Source organism: Corvus moneduloides, chromosome 13 (assembly GCF_009650955.1).
Source record: "Corvus moneduloides isolate bCorMon1 chromosome 13, bCorMon1.pri, whole genome shotgun sequence".
In the NCBI taxonomy this organism is placed as follows: Eukaryota; Metazoa; Chordata; class Aves; order Passeriformes; family Corvidae; genus Corvus; species Corvus moneduloides.
The window spans coordinates 9,529,594-9,535,799 of record NC_045488.1 but is presented as its reverse complement, the minus strand read 5'-3'; positions in this window follow the sequence as shown (position 1 = coordinate 9,535,799).

The following is a 6,206-nucleotide window of genomic DNA, read 5'->3' as shown; positions in this document are numbered from 1 at the left end:
AAGAAAGGTTAAAATAGCTCCCCCTGAGGTACCAGTTACAGGCTGGCCCAAATGCCAAGGCTTTTCAAGGTGAGCTAATGCTCTAAACAAGACTCTGGATCTTGGGTGACTTATGAGTCAAGAACAGAATTTAATGCTCCTCAGTAACATGAACACAGAAAGCAGTAACCATTCCATGACTTGCTTTTGAACAGGACAAAGTTAAATATTTCTCACCTTCATTTTCAGTTAGAAAAATAGGATATCAGAGGTAGATGGACAAGTAAGTTGTGTTTCAGAAAATGAAGCACAGAATTTACAAACACCTTTTTCAAAGAGCAGCTGTTAACTACCTGCTGCCCTTAAACTCTCCTGGAACGAAGGAAGAAAGAAGGTGATCTGAAAGGTGCTGAAAGATAAATAAAGCATTTAACATTCCAGAGAAAACATAAAATATCAACAATTTTGAGGGCACAGGGACAGCACAGAGCAGAAAGGAAAAATCCTGAAACCTGTTCTTTCATGGGCAATTACTGAGCAAAACTCCAAAAGAATTTATATGAGAAATTTCTTTGATTCTTTCACTTAACAGAGGGAAATCAGTTACTCTGTGTTTTTTCATCCTGAGGTCATTTTAAAGCAGCATGACAAAAACATTCTAGTAGAAATAAAGAATTCAGCATTATCACCTTGATCTAATGAAATCATTAAATATTCTGAAGTTCTTAAATAAATATTTTTTAACTTGCTCATCCTGTTTATTTATAGATTTATTATTAAAAGCTAACCCCCTGGACTTGCTTTTTTTTCCTTTGCAAGAGGTAGTTTATACCATTTATACTGAAGAACAGCAAATTGCTTTATTTTTCACTGTTATGAAGAGCTACACTGTGTTTCGCTCAGATTCCTGGCAGAGCTGCTTGTAAACAACATTTGAATTAGCAACTCAGGTATAAATTTACAATTCAAATAAATTCATATAAAATTCAATTCAAAGTAAAGTTAGGAAATGGATTATTGGAATTAGATTTTTTTTACTATAGGTTTGTTTAAAAAATGCATTTGAGAAAACAGCATCTTTTAGCATTAGAAGATTACTACCTGATATTTAGTTAATTCCCAAAGGATGCTTTTTCATATAAATCAAGAATTGAACTGACTATCTATGTACTCTTTTTTGCCATAGTTTTTCCATACACACTATGTTTCTACCCAGCTTACCATGAACAGCAAGAAAAAAAAATACAAAGAAAAGGAGAAACTTTGGCAATAATTTGCTTTTTCCTCACACTGAATTAGAGCCATTCCACAGCAGAAAGTTTCAAAATGAGACATTTGCTTTGTCAGCCCCAGTTTGCTTCTCTTGTTCCTAACAGAGACTTTAGCTGCATTTTTCCACATCCTGTATTTTGGAAATACTAGCACAGAAAATTTAAAGACAAAAACTCTGGCAAATACATTTGGATTACGTTTAAGGATAGTAATGACAGTCCCAAACTGGAATTCAGAAGACAATAGCAAACTCTTCACTCTATTCAACCAGCTTTGGATGAGGCAGTTTTCAAAAGCAAGTTGGCAGAAACACAGGAAACTATTACCTATCCAAGTTAAATCCCAGAAAGCAAACTTTTGGGGGGTTTTGTGGGTTTTTTGTTTGGTTTTGTTTTGATTGTTTGGGTTTTTTTAATGGCTACTCTGTGTTAAAATGAAGAAATTGAGATGACAGCACCTGATGTTGTCCTGCACATCTGGTTTAGGTACTCATGTCCTGCCTTAACTTAGATCATTTAGGATTAGGTCACATGCAGGGATGATTTAGACTTTATAATGAGTAGGATTTATTTTCAGTTTCTTTCATAACAAAAATTGAAGCTAAATAGCTCAAGTAAGAGTCGGCATTCTTTCCTCTCTTCTCTGACCACCAGTGAAGTGTTTCAGCCACTGTTTCTCTCAGTCCTGCTGAAAGAAGGGAATTAGCCCAGCTCCATACAGGGATCTCAGCCCAGAAGCACCCAAGACAGAGGGACGCTGGGGAGTGAGGGAGTGGCTGGAAGGGCACACAAATAGATTACACATGAAACCCAAGCAGGTACAACCATTAGCTGGAGAGCTGGCAGTGCTATAAAGATGCTTTTCAGATAGGCATTTTATACCCTGGCACATCTTACTCTGGCTGCCTCTGTAATGAGCCGGGTCCTTCATCTCAGTAACAGGAACTTGGCTCATCCGAGTCATCCACAGAACCAGGGAAGTGCAAAAGCAGGCGGTGAAGATAAATCCCATATTTGTAGCTGCTGCTGACTCTGCTGAAGGATCCAATGCTGGCATCTGCAGGCCGTAACTCTTGGAAAAAGTTATGCTTTTCAGCTCTGCCATCTGATATTAACCTGTGTGTAACTTATTTCCTATTCCATCACCACTTGGGAAGGCTCTGCCGTGGTGAGAGGCAGCTGCTCCTCTCCCAGAGGGACACTGCCGTGACTCATGGCATGGTAGCCACCAGCAGACACCAGTCAGAACATTGGTGCACAGGACTGGGCCAGCAGATTCCTGCCAGGGCAGCAGGGAAGGTGTCCATCCACTGGGATGCACGACTCCCAGCCAGCTCTCTGGCTTGAACAGAAATTTAACCATTCCCTGTGTCACTCTGAGCTCATACTGACCTCGTGACTGACCTGCAGAAGCTCAAGGAGCTGCGTTTGTCCCCTTCTGGTGTCCTTGATGCAGGAGAGCTGTTGGCAGATCACTGAGGGCAATCTCCTTAGCTGACAGGGCCCATCTGCCAGAGTCTCCTGCGCTCCTGGGAATTTCCCTTCCAACTCAGCATGATTTTGTGAATTTGGCTGGTGGCTCACAGCACTGATAATGGGAGGTTCCTCCCCTGCCCTCTTGCCAGCAGCAAGTGTTTTATTTGTGATATCACAAAATATTTGCTCTGTTTCGAGACAAAAGAAGAGGAGATGCCTCTGCTTGCCTTCCAAAAATAATCTCTGCAATCTTATTTCAAGTCCTAAAAGGGAGTTGCTGGGTTCTGTGATGATGTATTTGATCATCTCCTGAAAAAAGTTAATGTCACACTTATTTATTTTAATGGCGTGAGACCAGGGCTCAAGTATGAGCCATTCTTTACTAGTCACACCCTATTAAAACAATTGCTCAAAAACATGCTTTGCCTTTTTCCCCAAGCAGAAAGCTATTTGTGTCAGGATAGGAGGGATCAGTGAGTCATCAATATATTGACTGGATGGCCAGCAACTGCTTTACATGTAACATTGTACTTAAATTTAGCAACTCAGTGGATCGATTGTAATAACAAGCATGTCCTGTCTAAATTTCCAGAAAAGAGAAAACTAATACATTTATCACAGAACCTTATGGCTTTGTTCTGACAGGGAACTAGATCCACCCAGGAATGCTAGCACAGTTTTACTGCCTTTTTTTCCCCTTTAGCATTAATGTACACTTAAAGTGAATTCCCGTGCCTCAGATGAGGTGAATCTATTTTCAGCTACAAGTAAGCAAAGCCATATTTGCGGTCACAAAATATGAACAGCAGATCTCCAATGTAGATTTTATAACACAAGTTTAACTTACTGCCATGCTATTTCATCTTAGTTGAACCACAGTGCAAGACAGTTAGTTAGTTATTACAGAAAACCTGGGTGGTGTTACATTGTTTTAAGGAATTAACATAATGTTTTATATTTTGGTTATTTTCTTTCTTTAAAACAAAGCAATTACCCTGCTAGTCCTTCCCTCTTTGTTAAATTCAGTATGCAAAGTAGCAATCACTTGTTACAAATATTGAAGTAGCTTGATGCATTTTAAGGAAGCGCAGTCTTTATCTTCAAAACAGAAGCATCTACAGCAGTCTAAGATGTTATGGCTCACTTCATTTTTTAAAAGAATATGGAACATTGTAATAATTTGATTTTTTTCCCCCTTTACATTGCTCAGCAGCTGATCTTTTCCTTCTGCAGGAACATTCTACTATTCTACACAATAATGTGCTGTTAGTGGTCTAACTGGAAAAGATTTATTAAACTGACCAACTTTTAGAGAAAGATTTTTCAATGAGAATTGTGCAATAACTCATCTGATGCTGAGAAGCAACATCTAACAGAGAGACAGAACTTGCAGAGCCGAGTCCATGCCCCAAAAGTTGCCCAATCCAGAACTCAAAAAAAGCGAGGTTGGTCTCCCAGCATGGGCTGCTTTTGTGGCTGCTGTAACAGCCCATTCTGCTTTGTATCAGCAGCTGCTGGGGTAGTTTCCAGCAGAGCTCTTTGGAAACCATTTCAATGGAAGTTTTTCCAGATGTAGGTGTGAGCACGCCAAACACTCTGGCTCTTCAGTGTAAAAAGCAAACCAGAAGCTCACCCTGGGGCTTTAGCAGAGAGCAGCTTCAGTCAGTGCCCAGCTCAAAGAACCTGCTCTGAAATACTGCCATGGGTCCCCAGGGCTCAGTCTGGAGAGTGGCACAAAAATGTGGCAAAGTCTTCCTATCCCTCCTTCTCAAGTTTTTATTTTTCCCCCTCCTGGTATACAAATTTTCTAATAATCTGTATAAAGTTAGAATTATTTCTATTAAGGCTTCAGAAAAATGACTTAATAGCCATAATACAGAAAAAATACTGCTAATTCTGTACATTATATGTAATTATTCTCTCACACAAGGACAGAATAGATTGCCAGCTATCCAATCTACCAAATTATTTACCATGCAATGAGATGGGAGCTAATGGAATAAATTCTGCAAAGGTGCAGCTTACCTAGCATTAAAGCATCTTTATAATGTTGGCAGTTCTTAGGTTATAGGAATTCCAAACTTTAACCCTTCCCCTCTTCAAAGATACAGATGTTTAGCAAAGACTGATGCCAAGGCATGACTTTACAATTACAGGGCTAACTGTATTACTCAGGGTAACACTATTTTTCGTATGTATATACCAGTGGAAAACAGATATATTTGAATTTTCTCCATCAGTTTACTCCAGTGAGAGTCTAAGAAATCTGTATCAAAGATTGTACATTGTATTACCTTCACTGCCAAATCTCATTTGGCACCTGCAACAAAAAAAAAAGGACTGACAGCAACTCAAGAAACCGCTGACATATTCAGAGCGAGGTTTTAATTAGATCCCTTCTTGGCTGAGCATCTTCTTGCATCCTGTTAGAATCTCTATTCCTTTGCACTTCTCTGAGATATTTAGGCATAGGAGTCACACAAATGCCTGACAGAAAAGACAGATGAGTCAAACCGTTGGAAAGTTCCCCAGGCAGCAGCTCAGATTGCTCACTCACTCCCCAGGCTTTTTCCTCCACTAAATGTCAGATGTGTCACCGATTTAGCAGCCACTGCCTGAAGAGATTTGGTTATGTGCCACCATTGCCATCACTGATTTTCTTGGTTAATTACATCAAATAGTGGCAGAGGTGATCATAGAGCATCTCTGTGTTTTCACAGGATGAAGCAATGGCACTAAGTGAAAGTAAAGCCAAAATTAAGAGAAAATTCAACAAATCTAAAGCAACAGTTTCCAATTATGAAGAGAAGTTGTCTTTTTAAAAAGTTGTATTAAATAGCTGGGTCTCTTACAGGCACACTCTGCAAAACTAAAGTGGCAAACAACCTTGAGCTGGTAATAATCAACAGCCTGTACCTCCCTGCCTGTTTCGCAGTGCCACAAAAAGGCTGACAAAGCAAAAGTCAAATAAGACAGACCAATACACTGAAACATCAACCCACCATGAGTCTCCTTCTGACTATTGACCCAAATCACATCATGACAAATATAAAGAAAACAGAAATTTCAGCGTGTCAGAAGCATTTTGGTTACAGTGTATTGCTTTTCCTATCAGGTTTATAAAACATGAAGCAAATTCTACCTAGTATTAGGGTTCAGCATCTCTTAACTTTCTCACCTGGAAAAACAATCTGTAGTTTAACCAGCAGGTTTGATTCCAGCAGTAAATTCCTGCCACACCAACTTCACATTGTAATTTGGAAATGGAAATCAAAACCAGTACCAGTGGTTTGTGTACCAATAGCTGGAGATAACATCTTTCAAAAACCAGAGTTTTTCCTAGCTGAAGAAAAACTTTTCTTTGTTCATTAGGCAGGTTGCTTGTTGTTTTGTTGATTGCAGAGATACATCAGAAAAAAAAGTTTTACCTTTGAAAATATTTGTACTAACAAACACCTTTTATTGCCATTTAATTTTAAA